The 15110-nt window shown below is 52.8% G+C and overlaps 2 non-coding genes across 2 annotated transcripts; both read left to right on the plus strand.

Moving 5' to 3' along the window:
• Positions 1–8887: 8887 nt before the first annotated feature.
• TRNAN-GUU (transfer RNA asparagine (anticodon GUU)) lies at positions 8888–8961 on the plus strand. The gene has a single exon. It is a non-coding gene; the product is annotated as a tRNA-Asn (tRNA).
• A 1694-nt stretch (positions 8962–10655) lies between these two features.
• Positions 10656–10729, plus strand: TRNAN-GUU (transfer RNA asparagine (anticodon GUU)). Its single transcript has one exon. It is a non-coding gene; the product is annotated as a tRNA-Asn (tRNA).
• Positions 10730–15110: the final 4381 nt, after the last annotated feature.

The raw sequence follows: 15110 nt of genomic DNA on the forward strand, positions 1-15110 counted from the left end.
AGGTTCTGACGATGGTAAGACTCGAGCACAACAATCTCCGTGGCGCAATTGGCTTGCACGTTCGGCCGTTAACCGAAAGGTTGGAGGTTCGAGCCCACCCGGTGGTGGTGCGGGCTTTTTTTGCTATGGGCTGATTGCTTTGAAGATATGTTCTGATGGTGGTAAGAGGGGAGCAGGACTGTCTCCGTGGCGCAATTGGCTAGCGCGATCGGCTGTTAACCGAAAGGTTTGAGGTTCGAGACCACCCGGTGGTGGTGCGGCGCTTTTTTTCTTTGGGCTGATAGCTTTGAAGATATATTCTGATGGTGGTGAGAGTGGAGCACGACTGTCTCCGTGGCCCAATGGGCTAGCGCTATCCGCTGTTAACCTAAAGGTTGGAGGTTGGAGTCCACCCGGTGGTGGTGCGGCGCTTTATTTTCTTTGGGCTGATAGCTCTGAAGAAATGTTCTGACGGTGGTGAGCGTGGAGCACGACTGTCTCCGTGGCGCGATTGGCTAGCGCGATCGACTGTTAACCGAAAGGTTGGAGGTTCGAGCCCACCTGGTGGTGGGGCGGCGCTTTTTTTTCTTTGGGCTGATAGCTCTGAAGAAATGTTCTGACGGTGGTGAGAGCGAAGCACGACTGTCTCCGTGGTGCAATTGGCTAGCGTGATCGGCTGTTCACCGAAAGATTGGAGGTCCGAGCCCACCCGGTGGTGGTGGGGCGCTTTTTTTTCTTTGGGCTGATTGCTTTGAAGATATGTTCTGATGGTGGTGAGAGGGGAGCAGGACTGTCTCCGTGGCGCAATTGACTAGCACGTTTGGCTGTTAACCGAAAAATTGGAGTTTCGAGCCGACCAGGTGGTGGTGCGGCGCTTTTTTTTCTTTGCACTGATAGCTTTGGAGAAATGTTCTCGTGGTGGTGAGATTGGAGCACGACTGTCTCCTTGGCGCAATTGGCTAGCACATTCGGCTGTTAACCGAAAAATTGGAGTTTTGAGCTCTCCCGGGAGTGGTGTGTCGCGTTTTTGTTTGCGCTGATAGCTTTGAAAATATGTTCTGAATATGGTGAGACTGGAGCACGACTGTCTCCGCGGCGCAATTGGCTAGCGCGATCTGCTGTTGACCGAAAGGTTGGAGGTTCTCGCCCAGCCGGTGGTGGTGCGGCGCTTCTTTTTCTTTGGGCTGATAGCTCTGAAGAAATGTTCTGACGGTGGTGAGATTGGAGCACGACTGTCTCCGTGGCTGAATTGGCTAGCGCGATCGGCTGTTAACCGAAAGGTTTGAGGTTCGAGACCACCCGGTGGTGGTGCGGCGCTTTTTTTTCTTTGGGCTGATAGCTTCGAAGATATGTTCTGATGGTGGTGAGAGTGGAGCACGACTGTCTCCGTGGCCCAATGGGCTAGCGCTATCCGCTGTTAACCTAAAGGTTGGAGGTTGGAGCCCACCCGGTGGTGGTGCGGCGCTTTATTTTCTTTGGGCTGATAGCTCTGAAGAAATGTTCTGACGGTGGTGAGCATGGAGCACGACTGTCTCCTTGGCGCAATTGGCTAGCGCGATCGACTGTTAACCGAAAGGTTGGAGGTTCGAGCCCACCCGTTGGTGGTCTGGCGCTTTTTTTTCTTTGGGCTGATAGCTTTGAAGATATGTTCTGATGGTGGTGAGAGGGGAGCACGACTGTCTCCGTGGCGCGATTGGGTAGCGTGTTCGGCAGTTAACCGAAAAGTTGGAGGTTCGAGCCTACCTGGTGGTGGTGCGGCACTTTTTTTTTGGGCCGATAGCTTTGAAGACATGTTCTGATGGTGGTGAGAGTATAGCAGGACTGTCTCCGTGGCGCTATTTGCTAGCGCGATCGGCTGTTAACCGAAAGCTTGGAGGTTCGAGCCCTCTCGGGAGTGGTGTGTTGCTTTTTTTTCTTTGGGCTGATAGCTCTGAAGAAATGTTTCGACGGTGGTGAGAGCGGAGCACGACTGTCTTCGTGGCGCAATTGGCTAGCGCGATCGGCTGTTAACCGAAAGGTTGGAGGTTCGAGCCCACCCGGTGGTGGTGCGGCGCTTTATTTTCTTTTGGCTGATAGCTCTGAAGAAATGTTCTGACGGTGGTAATGTGGAGCACGACTGTCTTCGTGGCGCAATTGGCTAGCGCGATCGGCTGTTAACCGAAAGGTTGGAGGTTCGAGCCCACCCAGTGGTGGTGCGGCGCTTTTTTTTCTTTGGGCTGATAGCTCTGAAGAAATGTTCTGACGGTGGTGAGAGTGAAGCACGACTGTCTCTGTGGCGCAATTGGCTGGCGCGATCGGCTGTTCACCGAAAGGTTGGAGGTCCGAGCCCACCCGGTGGTGGTGGGGCGCTTTTTTTTCTTTGGGCTGATAGCTCGGAAGAAATGTTCTGACGGTGGTGAGAGTGGAGCACGACTGTCTCCGTGGCGCAATTGGCTAGCACGTTTGGCTGTTAACCGAAAAATTGGAGTTTCGAGCCCACCAGGTGGTGGTGCGGCGCTTTTTTTTCTTTGCACTGATAGCTTTGAAGATATGTTCTGATTGTGGTGAGAGTGGCGCAGGACTGTCTCCATGGCGCAATTGGCTAGCGCGATCGGTTGTTAACCGAAAGGTTGGAGGTTTGCGCCCACTCGGGGACGGTGTGTCGCTTTTTTTTCTTTTCGCTGATAGCTTTCAAGATATGTTCTGATGGTGTTGAGAGTGGAGCACGACTGTCTCCGTCGCGCAATTAGCTAACGCGATCTGCTGTTAACCGAAAGGTTGGAGGTTCGAGCCCACCCGGTGGTGGTGCGGCACTTCTTTTTCTTTGTGCTGATAGCTTTGGAGAAATGTTCTGACGGTGGTGAGATCGGAGCACGACTATCTCCGTGGCGCAATTGGCTAGCACGTTCAACTGTCAACCGAAAAATTGGAGTTTCGAGCCCACCCGGTGGTGGTGGGGCGCTTTTTTTTCTTTGCGCTGATAGCTTTAGAGAAAGGTTCTGACGGTGGTGAGACTCGAGCACGACAATCTCCGTGGCGCAATTGTCTAGCACGTTCGGCCGTTAACCGAAAGGTTGGAGGTTCGAGCCCACCCGGTGGTGGTGCGGGCTTTTTTTTCTTTGCGCTGATAGCTTTAGAGACATGTTCTGACGGTGGTAAGATTGGAGCACTACTGTCTCCGTGGCGCAATTGACTAGCGCGATCAGCTGTTAACTGAAAGGTTGGAGGTTCGAGCCCTCTTGGGAGTGGTGTGTTGCTTTTTTTTCTTTAGGCTGATAGCATTGAAGATATGTTCTGATGGTGGTGAGAGTGGAGCAGGACTGTATCCGTGGCGCAATTGGCTAGAGCGATCGGCTGTTAACCGAAACGTTGGAGGTTCGAGCCCACCCGGTGGCGGTGCGGCACTTTTTTTCTTTGCGCTGATAGTTTTAGATAAAGGTTCTGACGGTGGTGAAACTCGAGCACGACAATCTCCGTGGCGCAAATGGCTAGCACGTTCGGCCGTTAACCGAAAGGTTGGAGGTTCGAGCCCACCCGGTGGTGGTGCGGGCTTTTTTTTCTATGGGTTGATTGCTTTGAAGATACGTTCTGATGGTGGTGAGAGGGGAGCAGGACTGTCTCCGTGGCGCAATTGGCTAGCGCGATCGGCTGTTAACCGAAAGGTTTGAGGTTCGAGCCCACCCGGTGGTGGTGCGGTGCTTTTTTTTCTTTGGGCTGATAGCTTTAAAGATATGTTCTGATGGTGGTAAGAGTGGAGCACGAATGTCTCCGTGGCGCAAATGGCTAGCGCGATCGGCTGTTAACCGAAAGGTTGGAGGTTCGAGCCCACCCGGTGGTGGTGCGGCGCTTTTTTTTCTTTGGGCTGATAGCTCTGAAGAAATGTTCTGACGGTGGTGAGAGTGAAGCACGACTGTCTCCGTGGCGCAATTGGCTAGCGCGATCGGTTGTTAACCGAAAGGTTGGATGTTTGAGCCCACCCGCGGACGGTGTGTCGCTTTTTTTCTTTTCGCTGATAGCTTTCAAGATATGTTCTGATGGTGTTGAGAGTGGAGCACGACTGTCTCCGTCGCGCAATTAGCTAACGCGATCTGCTGTTGACCGAAAAGTTGGAGGTTCGAGCCAACCCGGTGGTGGTGCGGCACTTCTTTTTCTTTGGGCTGATAGCTCTGAAGAAATGTTCTTACGGTGGTAAGAGTGGAGCACGACTGTCTCCGTGGCGCAATTTGCTAGCGCGATCGGCTGTTAACCGAAAGGTTGGTGGTTCGAGCCCTCCCGGGAGTGGTGTGTTGCCTTTTTCGTTGCGCTGATAGCTTTGAAGATATGTTCTGATGGTGGTGAGAGGGGAGCACGACTGTCTTCGTGGCGCAATTGGCTAGCGCGATCGGCTGTTAAACGAAAGGTTGGAGGTTCGAGCCCACCCGGGGATGGTGCGGCGCTCTTTTTGATTTGGGCTGATAGCTTTGAAGATATGTTTTGATGGTGGTGAGAGTGGAGCAGGACTGTCTGCGTGGCGCAATTGGCTAGCGCGATCGGCTGTTAACCGAGAGGTTGGAGGTTTGAGTCCACCCGGGGACGGTGTGTCGCTTTTTTTTATTTTCACTAATAGCTTTGAAGATATGTTCTGATGGTGTTGAGTGTGGAGCACGACTGTCTCCGTCGCGCAATTGGCTAACTCGATCTGCTGCTGACCGAAAGGTTGGAGGTTCGAGCCCAACCGGTGGTGGTGCGGCGCTTCTTTTTCTTTGGGCTGATAGCTCTGAAGAAATGTTCTGACGGTGGTGAGAGTGGAGCACGACTGTCTCTGTGGCGCAATTTGCTAGCGCGATCGGCTGTTAACCGAAATGTTGGTGGTTCGAGCCCTCCCGGGAGTGGTGTGTTGCTTTTTTCTTTGCGCTGATAGCTTTGGAGACATGTTCTGACGGTGGTTAGATTGGAGCACTACTGTCTCCGTGGCGCAATTGGCTAGCGCGATCGGCTGTTAACTGAAAGGTTGGAGGTTGAGCCCTCCCGGGAGTGGTGTGTTGCTTTTTTTTCTTTAGGCTGATAGCATTGAAGATATGTTCTGATGGTGGTGAGAGTGGAGCAGGACTGTCTCCGTGGCGCAATTGGCTAGAACGATCGGCTGTTAACCAAATAGTTGGAGGTTCGAGCCCACCCGGTGGGGGTGCGGCACTTTTTTTTTCTTTGGGCTGATAGCTTTGAAGATATGTTCTGATGGTGGTGAGAGTGGAGCACGACTGTCTCCGTGGCCCAATTGGCTAGCGCTATCTGCTGTTAACCTAAAGGTTGGAGGTTCGAGCCCATCCGGTGGTGGTGCGGCGCTTTATTTCTTTGGGCTTATAGCTTTGAAGATATGTTCTGACAGTGGTGAGATTGGAGCACGACTGTCTCCGTGGCGCAATTGGCTAGCGCGATCGGCTGTTAACTGAAAGGTTGGAGGTTCGAGCCCTGCCGGGAGTGATGTGTTGCTTTTTTCTTTGCGCTGATAGCTTTGAAGATATGTTCTGATGGTGGTGAGAGGGGAGCACGACTGTCTGCGTGGCGCAATTGGCTAGCGCCATCGGCTGTTAATCGAAAGGTTGGAGATTCGAGCCCACCCGGGGATGGTGCGGCGCTCTTTTTTCTTTGGGCTGATAGCTTTGAAGATATGTTTTGATGGTGGTGAGAGTGGAGCAGGACTATCTCCGTGGCGGAATTGGCTAGCGCGATCGGCTGTTAACAGAGAGGTTGGAGGTTTGAGCCCACCCGGTGACGGTGTGTCGCTTTTTTTTATTTTCGCTGATAGCTTTGAAGATATGTTCTGATGGTGTTGAGAGTGGAGCACGACTGTCTCCGTCGCGCAATTGGCTAACTCGATCTGCTGCTGACCGAAAGGTTGTAGGTTCGAGCCCAACCGGTGGTGGTGCGGCGCTTCTTTTTCTTTGGGCTGATAGCTCTGAAGAAATGTTCTGACGGTGGTGAGAGTGGAGCACGACTGTCTCTGTGGCGCAATTTGCTAGCGCGATCGGCTGTTAACCGAAATGGTGGTGGTTCGAGCCCTCCCGGGAGTGGTGTGTTGCTTTTTTCTTTGCGCTGATAGCTTTGGAGACATGTTCTGACGGTGGTGAGATTGGAGCACTACTGTCTCCGTGGCGCAATTGGCTAGCGCGATCGGCTGTTAACTGAAAGGTTGGAGGTTCGAGCCCTCCCGGGAGTGGTGTGTTGCTTTTTTTGCTTTAGGCTGATAGCATTGAAGGTATGTTCTGATGGTGGTGAGAGTGGAGCAGGACTGTCTAAGTGGCGCAATTGGCTAGAACGATCGGCTGTTAACCAAATAGTTGGAGGTTCGAGCCCACCCGGTGGTGGTGCGGCGCTTTCTTTTCTTTGCGCTGATAGCTTTAGAGAAAGGTTCTGACGGTGGTGAGACTCGAGCACGACAATCTCCGTGGCGCAATTGGCTAGCACGTTCGGCCGTTAACCGAAAGGTTGAAGGTTCGAGCCCACCCGGTGGTGGTGCGGGCTTTTTTTCTATGGGCTGATTGCTTTGAAGATATGTTCTGATGGTGGTGAGAGTGGAGCACGACTGTCTTCGTGGCGCAATTTGCTGGCGCGATCGGCTGTTAACCGAAAGGTTAGAAGTTCGAGCCCTCTCGGGAGTGGTGTGTTGCTTTTTTTTCTTTGGGCTGATAGCTCTGAAGAAATGTTCTGACGGTGGTGAGAGTGGAGCACGACTGTCTTCGTGGCGCAATCGGCTAGCGTGATCGGCTGTTAACCGAAAGGTTGGAGGTTCGAGCCCACCCGGTTGGGGTGCGGCGCTTTTTTTTCTTTGCGCTGATAGCTTTGAAGATATGTTCTGATGGTGGTGAGATTGGAGCACGACTGTCTCCGTGGCGCAATTGGCTAGCGCGATCGGCTGTTAACTGAAAGGTTGGAGGTTCGAGCCCTCCCGGGAGTGGTGTGTTGCTTTTTTCTTTGCGCTGATAGCTTTGAAGATATGTTCTGATGGTGGTGAGAGGGGAGCACGACTGTCTGCGTGGCGCAATTGGCTAGCGCCATCGGGTTTAATCGAAAGGTTGGAGATTCGAGCCCACCCGGGGATGGTGCGGCGCTCTTTTTTCTTTGGGCTGATAGCTTTGAAGATATGTTTTGATGGTGGTGAGATTGGAGCAGGACTGTCTCCGTGGCGGAATTGGCTAGCGCGATCGGCTGTGAACCGAGAGGTTGGAGGTTTGAGCCCACCCGGTGAAGGTGTGTCGCTTTTTTTTATTTTCGCTGATAGCTTTGAAGATATGTTCTGATGGTGTTGAGAGTGAAGCACGACTATCTCCGTCGCGCAATTGGCTAACGCGATCTGCTGCTGACCGAAAGGTTGGAGGTTCGAGCCCAACCGGTGGTGGTGCGGCGCTTCTTTTTCTTTGGGCTGATAGCTCTGAAGAAATGTTCTGACGGTGGTAAGAGTGGAGCACGACTGTCTCTGTGGCGCAATTTGCAAGCGCGATCGGCTGTTAACCGAAATGTTGGTGGTTCGAGCCCTCCCGGGAGTGGTGTGTTGCTTTTTTCTTTGCGCTGATAGCTTTGGAGACATGTTCTGACGGTGGTGAGATTCGAGCACTACTGTGTCCGTGGCGCAATTGGCTAGCGCGATCGGCTGTTAACTGAAAGGTTGGAGGTTCGAGCCCTCCCGGGAGTGGTGTGTTGCTTTTTTTTCTTTAGGCTGATAGCATTGAAGATATGTTCTGATGGTGGTGAGAGTGGAGCAGGACTGTCTCCGTGGCGCAATTGGCTAGAGCGATCGGCTGTTAACCAAAAGGTTGGAGGTTCGAGCCCACCCGGTGGCGGTGCGGTGCTTTTTTTCTTTAGGCTGATAGCTTTGAAGATATGTTCTGATGGTGGTGAGAGTGGAGCAGGACTGTCTCCGTGGCGCAATTGGCTAGAGCGATCGGCTGTTAACCGAAAGGTTGGAGGTTCGAGCCCACCCGGAGGCGGTGCGGCGCTTTTTTTTCTTTTTCTTCGGGCTGATAGCTTTGAAGATATGTTCTGATGGTGGTGAGAGTGGAGCAGGACTGTCTCCGTGGCACAATTGGCTAGTGCGATCGGCTGTTAACCGAAAGGTTGGAGGCTCGAGCACACCCGGTGGTGGTGGGGCGCTTTGTTTTCTTTGCGCTGATAGCTTTGGAGAAATGTTCTGACGGTGGTGAGATTGCAGCACGACTATCTCCGTGGCGCAATTGGCTAGCACGTTCGGCTGTCAACCGAAAAATTGGAGTTTCGAGCCCACCCGGCGGTGGTGGGGCGCTTTTTTTTCTTTGGGCTGATAGCTCTGAAGAAATGTTCTGACGGTGGTGAGAGTGAAGCACGACTGTCTCCGTGGCGCAATAGGCTAGCGCGATCGGCTGTTCACCGAAAGGTTGGAGGTCCGAGCCCACACGGTGGTGGTGGGGCGCTTTTTTTTCTTTGAGCTGATAGCTCTGAAGAAATGTTCTGACGGTGGTGAGAGTGGAGGACGACTGTATCCGTGGCGCAATTGGCTAGCACGTTTGGCTGTTAACCGAAAAATTGGAGTTTCGAGCCCACCAGGTGGTGGTGCGGCACTTTTTTTCTTTCCACTGATAGCTTTGCAGAAATGTTCTCGCGGTGGTGAGATTGGAGCACGACTGTCTCCTTGGCGCAATTGGCTAGCACATTCGGCTGTTAACCGAAAAATTGGAGTTTTGAGCCCTCCCGGGAGTGGTGTGTCGCGTTTTTGTTTGCGCTGATAGCTTTGAAAATATTTTCTGATGGTGGTGAGACTGGAGCACGACTGTCTCCGCGGCGCAATTGGCTAGCGCAATCTGCTGTTGACCGAAAGGTTGGAGGTTCTCGCCCACCCGGTGGTGGTGCGGCGCTTCTTTTTCTTTGGGCTGATAGCTCTGAAGAAACGTTTTGATGGTGGTGAGAGTGGAGCAGGACTGTCTCCGTGGCGCAATTGGCTAGCGCGATCGGCTGTTAACCGAGAGGTTGGAGGTTTGAGCCCACCCGGGGACGGTGTGTCGCTTTTTTTTATTTTCGCAGATAGCTTTGAAGATATGTTCTGATGGTGTTGAGAGTGGAGCACGACTGTCTCCGTCGCGCATATGGCTAACGCGATCTGCTGCTGACCGAAAGGTTGGAGGTTCGAGCCCAACCGGTGGTGGTGCGGCGCTTCTTTTTTCTTTGGGCTAATAGCTCTGAAGAAATGTTCTGACGGTGGTGAGAGTGGAGCACGACTGTCTCTGTGGCGCAGTTTGCTAGCGCGATCGGCTGTTAACCGAAATGTTGGTGGTTCGAGCCCTCCCGGGAGTGGTGTGTTGCCTTTTTCTTTGCGTTGATAGCTTTGGAGTCATGTTCTGACGGTGGTGAGATTGGAGCACTACTGTCTCCGTGGCGCAATTGGCTAGCGTGATCGGCTGTTAACTGAAAGGTTGGAGGTTCGAGCCCTCCCGGGAGTGGTGTGTTGCTTTTTTTTCTTTAGGCTGATAGCATTGAAGATATGTTCTGATGGTGGTGAGAGTGGAGCAGGACTGTCTCGGTGGCGCTATTGGCTAGAACGATCGGCTGTTAAACAAAAGGTTGGAGGTTCGAGCCCACCCGGTGGCGGTGCGGCGCTTATTTTTCTTTGCGCTGATAGCTTTAGAGAAAGATTCTGACGGTGGTGAGACTCGAGCACGACAATCTCCGTGGCACAATTGGCTAGCACGTTCGGCCGTTAACCGTAAGGTTGAAGGTTCGAGCCCACCTGGTGGTGGTGCGGGCTTTTTTTTCTATGGGCTGATTGCTTTGAAGATATGTTCTGGTGGTGGTGAGAGTGGAGCACGACTGTCTCCGTGGCGCAATTTGCTAGCGCGATCGGCTAATAACCGAAAGGTTGGAAGTTCGAGCCCTCTCGGGAGTGGTGTGTTGCTTTTTTTTCTTTGGGCTGATAGCTCTGAAGAAATGTTCTGACGGTGGTGAGAGTGGAGCACGACTGTCTTCGTGGCGCAATTGGCTAGCGCGATCGGCTGTTAACCGAAAGGTTGGAGGTTCGAGCCCACCCAGTGGGGGTGCGGCGCTTTTTTTTCTTTGGGCTGATTGCTTTGAAGATATGTTCTGATGGTGGTGAGAGTGGAGCACGACTGTCTCCGTGGCCCAATTGGCTAGCGCTATCTGCTGTTAACCTAAAGGTTGGAGGTTCGAGCCCACTCGGTGGTGGTGCGGCGATTTATTTCTTTGGGCTGATAGCTTTGAAGATATGTTCTGACAGTGGTGAGATTGGAGCACGACTGTCTCCGTGGCGCAATTGGCTAGCGCGTTCGGCATTTAACCGAAAAGTTGGAGCTTCGAGCCCACCTGGTGGTAGTGCGGAACTTTTTTTTGGGCCGATAACTTTGAAGACATGTTCTGATGGTGGTGAGAGTATAGAAGGACTGTCTCCGTGGCGCAATTTGCTACCGCGATCGGCTGTTAACCGAAAGGTTGGAGGTTCGAGCCCTCTCGGGAGTGGTGTGTTGCTTTTTTTCTTTGGGCTGATAGCTCTGAAGAAATGTTCTGATGGTGGTGAGAGTGGAGCCCGACTGTCTTCGTGGCGCAATGGGCTAGCGCGATCGGCTTTTAACCGAAAGGTTGGAGGTTCGAGCCCACCCGGTGGGGGTGCGGCGCTTCTTTTTCTTTGGGCTGATAGCTCTGAAGAAACGTTTTGATGGTGGTGAGAGTGGAGCAGGACTGTCTCCGTGGCGCAATTGGCTAGCGCGATCGGCTGTTAACCGAGAGGTTGGAGGTTTGAGCCCACCCGGGGACTGTGTGTCGCTTTTTTTTATTTTCGCAGATAGCTTTGAAGATATGTTCTGATGGTGTTGAGAGTGGAGCACGACTGTCTCCGTCGCGCAATTGGCTAACGCGATCTGCTGCTGACCGAAAGGTTGGAGGTTCGAGCCCAACCGGTGGTGGTGCGGCGCTTCTTTTTCTTTGCGCTGATAGCTTTGAAGATATGTTCTGATGGTGGCGAGAGTGGAGCAGGACTGTCTCCGTGGCGCAATTGGCTAGCACGTTCGGCTGTTAACCGAAAAATTGGCGTTTCAAGCCCTCCCGGGAGTGGTGTGTTGCTTTTTTCTTTGCGCTGATAGCTTTGGAGACATGTTCTGACGGTGATGAGATTGGAGCACTACTGTGTCCGTGGCGCAATTGGCTAGCGCGATCGGCTGTTAACTGAAAGGTTGGAGGTTCGAGCCCTCCCGGGAGTGGTGTGTTGCTTTTTTTTCTTTAGGCTGATAGCATTGAAGATATGTTCTGATGGTGGTGAGAGTGGAGCAGGACTGTCTCCGTGGCGCAATTGGCTAGAGCGATCGGCTGTTAACCAAAAGGTTGGAGGTTCGAGCCCAACCGGTGGCGGTGCGGTGCTTTTTTTCTTTAGGCTGATAGCTTTGAAGATATGTTCTGATGGTGGTGAGAGTGGAGCAGGACTGTCTCCGTGGCGCAATTGGCTAGAGCGATCGGCTGTTAACCGAAAGGTTGGAGGTTCGAGCCCACCCGGAGGCGGTGCGGCGCTTTTTTTTCTTTTTCTTTGGGCTGATAGCTTTGAAGATATGTTCTGATGGTGGTGAGAGTGGAGCAGGACTGTCTCCGTGGCACAAATGGCTAGTGCGATCGGCTGTTAACCGAAAGGTTGGAGGCTCGAGCACACCCGGTGGTGGTGGGGCGCTTTGTTTTCTTTGCGCTGATAGCTTTGGAGAAATGTTCTGACGGTGGTGAGATTGCAGCACGACTATCTCCGTGGCGCAATTGGCTAGCACGTTCGGCTGTCAACCGAAAATTTGGAGTTTCGAGCCCACCCGGCGGTGGTGGGGCGCTTTTTTTTCTTTGCGCTGATAGCTTTAGAGAAAGATTCTGACGGTGGTGAGACTCGAGCACGACAATCTCCGTGGCGCAATCGGCTAGCACGTTCGGCCGTTAACCGAAAGGTTGGAGGTTCGAGCCCACCCGGTGGTGGTGCGGGCTTTTTTTTCTATGGGCTGATTGCTTTGAAGTTATATTCTGATGGTGGTGAGAGGGGAGCAGGACTGTCTCCGTGGCGCAATTGGCTAGCACGATCGGCTGTTAACTGAAAGGTTTCAGGTTCGAGCCCACCCTGTGGTGGTGCGGCGCTTTTTTTTCTTTGGGCTGATAGCTTTGAAGATATGTTCTGACGGTGGTGAGAGTGGAGCACAACTGTCTCCGTGGCCCAATTGGCTAGCGCTATCCGCTGTTAACCTAAAGGTTGGAGGTTCGAGCCCACCCGGTGGTGGTGCGGCGCTTTATTTTCTTTGGGCTGATAGCTCTGAAGAAATGTTCTGACGGTGGTGAGAGTGAAGCACGACTGTCTCCGTGGCGCAATAGGCTAGCGCGATCGGCTGTTCACCGAAAGGTTGGAGGTCCGAGCCCACCCGGTGTTGGTGGGGCGCTTTTTTTTCTTTGAGCTGATAGCTCTGAAGAAATGTTCTGACGGTGGTGAGAGTGGAGGACGACTGTCTCCGTGGCGCAATTGGCTAGCACGTTTGGCTGTTAACCGAAAAATTGGAGTTTCAAGCCCACCAGGTGGTGGTGCGGCACTTTTTTTCTTTCCACTGATAGCTTTGCAGAAATGTTCTCGCGGTGGTGAGATTGGAGCACGACTGTCTCCTTGGCGCAATTGGCTAGCACATTCGGCTGTTAACCGAAAAATTGGAGTTTTAAGCCCTCCCGGGAGTGGTGTGTCACGTTTTTCTTTGCGCTGATAGCTTTGAAAATATTTTCTGATGGTGGTGAGACTGGAGCACGACTGTCTCCGCGGCGCAATTGGCTAGCGCAATCTGCTGTTGACCGAAAGGTTGGAGGTTCTCGCCCACCCGGTGGTGGTGCGGCGCTTCTTTTTCTTTGGGCTGATAGCTCTGAAGAAACGTTTTGATGGTGGTGAGAGTGGAGCAGGACTGTCTCCATGGCGCAATTGGCTAGCGCGATCGGCTGTTAACCGAGAGGTTGGAGGTTTGAGCCCACCCGGGGACGGTGTGTCGCTTTTTTTATTTTCGCAGATAGCTTTGAAGATATGTTCTGATGGTGTTGAGAGTGGAGCACGACTGTCTCCGTCGCGCAATTGGCTAACGCGGTCTGCTGCTGACCGAAAGGTTGGAGGTTCGAGCTTAACCGGTGGTGGTGCGGCGCTTCTTTTTTCTTTGGGCTGATAGCTCTGAAGAAATGTTCTGACGGTGGTGAGAGTGGAGCACGACTGGCTCTGTGGCGCGATTTGCTAGCGCGATCGGCTGTTAACCGAAATGTTGGTGGTTCGAGCCCTCCCGGGAGTGGTGTGTTGCCTTTTTCTTTGCGTTGATAGCTTTGGAGACATGTTCTGACGGTGGTGAGATTGGAGCACTACTGTCTCCGTGGCGCAATTGGCTAGCGTGATCGGCTGTTAACTGAAAGGTTGGAGGTTCGAGCTCTCCCGGGAGTGGTGTGTTGCTTTTTTTCTTTAGGCTGATAGCATTGAAGATATGTTCTGATGGTGGTGAGAGCGGAGCAGGACTGTCTCGGTGGCGCTATTGGCTAGAACGATCGGCTGTTAAACAAAAGGTTGGAGGTTCGAGCCCACCCGGTGGCGGTGCGGCGCTTTTTTTTCTTTGCGCTGATAGCTTTAGAGAAAGATTCTGACGGTGGTGAGACTCGAGCACGACAATCTCCGTGGCACAATTGGCTAGCACGTTCGGCTGTTAACCGAAAGGTATAAGGTTAGAGCCCACCTGGTGGTGGTGCGGGCTTTTTTTTCTATGGGCTGATTGCTTTGAAGATATGTTCTGATGGTGGTGAGAGTGGAGCACGACTGTCCCCGTGGCGCAATTTGCTAGCGCGATCGGCTAATAACCGAAAGGTTGGAAGTTCGAGCCCTCTCGGGAGTGGTGTGTTGCTTTTTTTTCTTTGGGCTGATAGCTCTGAAGAAATGTTCTGACGGTGGTGAGAGTGGAGCACGACTGTCTTCGTGGCGCAATTGGCTAGCGCGATCGGCTGTTAACCGAAAGGTTGGAGGTTCGAGCCCACCCGGTGGGGGTGCGGCGCTTTTTTTTCTTTAGGCTGATTGCTTTGAAGATATATTCTGATGGTGGTGAGAGTGGAGCACGACTGTCTCCATGGCCCAATTGGCTAGCGCTATCTGCTGTTGACCTAAAGGTTGGAGGTTCGAGCCCACTCGTGGTGGTGCGGCGCTTTATTTCTTTGGGCTGATAGCTTTGAAGATATGTTCTGACAGTGGTGAGATTGGAGCACGACTGTCTCCGTGGCGCAATTGGCTAGCGCGATCGGCTGTTAACTGAAAAGTTGGAGGTTCGAGCCCTCCCGGGAGTGGTGTGTCGCGTTTTTCTTTGCGCTGATAGCTTTGAAAATATGTTCTGATGGTGGTGAGACTGGAGCACGACTGTCTCCGCGGCGCAATTGGCTAGTGCAGTCTGCTGTTGACCGAAAGGTTGGAGGTTCTCGCCCACCCGGTGGTGGTGCGGCGCTTCTTTCTCTTTGGGCTGATAGCTCTGAAGAAATGTTCTGACGGTGGTGAGAGTGGAGCACGACTGTCTCCGTGGCGCAATTGGCTAGCGCGTTCGGCATTTAACCGAAAAGTTGGAGGTTCGAGCCCACCTGGTGGTGGTGCGGAACTTTTTTTTAGGCCGATAACATTGAAGACATGTTCTGATGGTGGTGAGAGTAAAGCAGGACTGTCTCCGTGGCGCAATTTGCTAGCGCGATCGGCTGTTAACCGAAAGTTTGGAGGTTCGAGCCCTCTCGGGAGTGGTGTGTTGCTTTTTTTCTTTGGGCTGATAGCTCTGAAGAAATGTTCTGATGGTGGTGAGAGTGGAGCCCGACTGTCTTCGTGGCGCAATGGGCTAGCGCGATCAGCTGTTAACCGAAAGGTTGGAGGTTCGAGCCCACCCGGTGGTGGTGGGGCGCTTTGTTTTCTTTGCGCTGATAGCTTTGGAGAAATGTTCTGACGGTGGTGAGATTGCAGCACGACTATCTCCGTGGCGCAATTGGCTAGCACGTTCGGCTGTCAACCGAAAATTTGGAGTTTCGAGCCCACCCGGCGGTGGTGGGGCGCTTTTTTTTCTTTGCGCTGATAGCTTTAGAGAAAGATTCTGACGGTGGTGAGACTCGAGCACGACAATCTCCGTGGCGCAATCGGCTAGCACGTT

Source organism: Rhipicephalus microplus, chromosome 9 (genome assembly GCF_043290135.1).
Source record: "Rhipicephalus microplus isolate Deutch F79 chromosome 9, USDA_Rmic, whole genome shotgun sequence".
In the NCBI taxonomy this organism is placed as follows: Eukaryota; Metazoa; Arthropoda; class Arachnida; order Ixodida; family Ixodidae; genus Rhipicephalus; species Rhipicephalus microplus.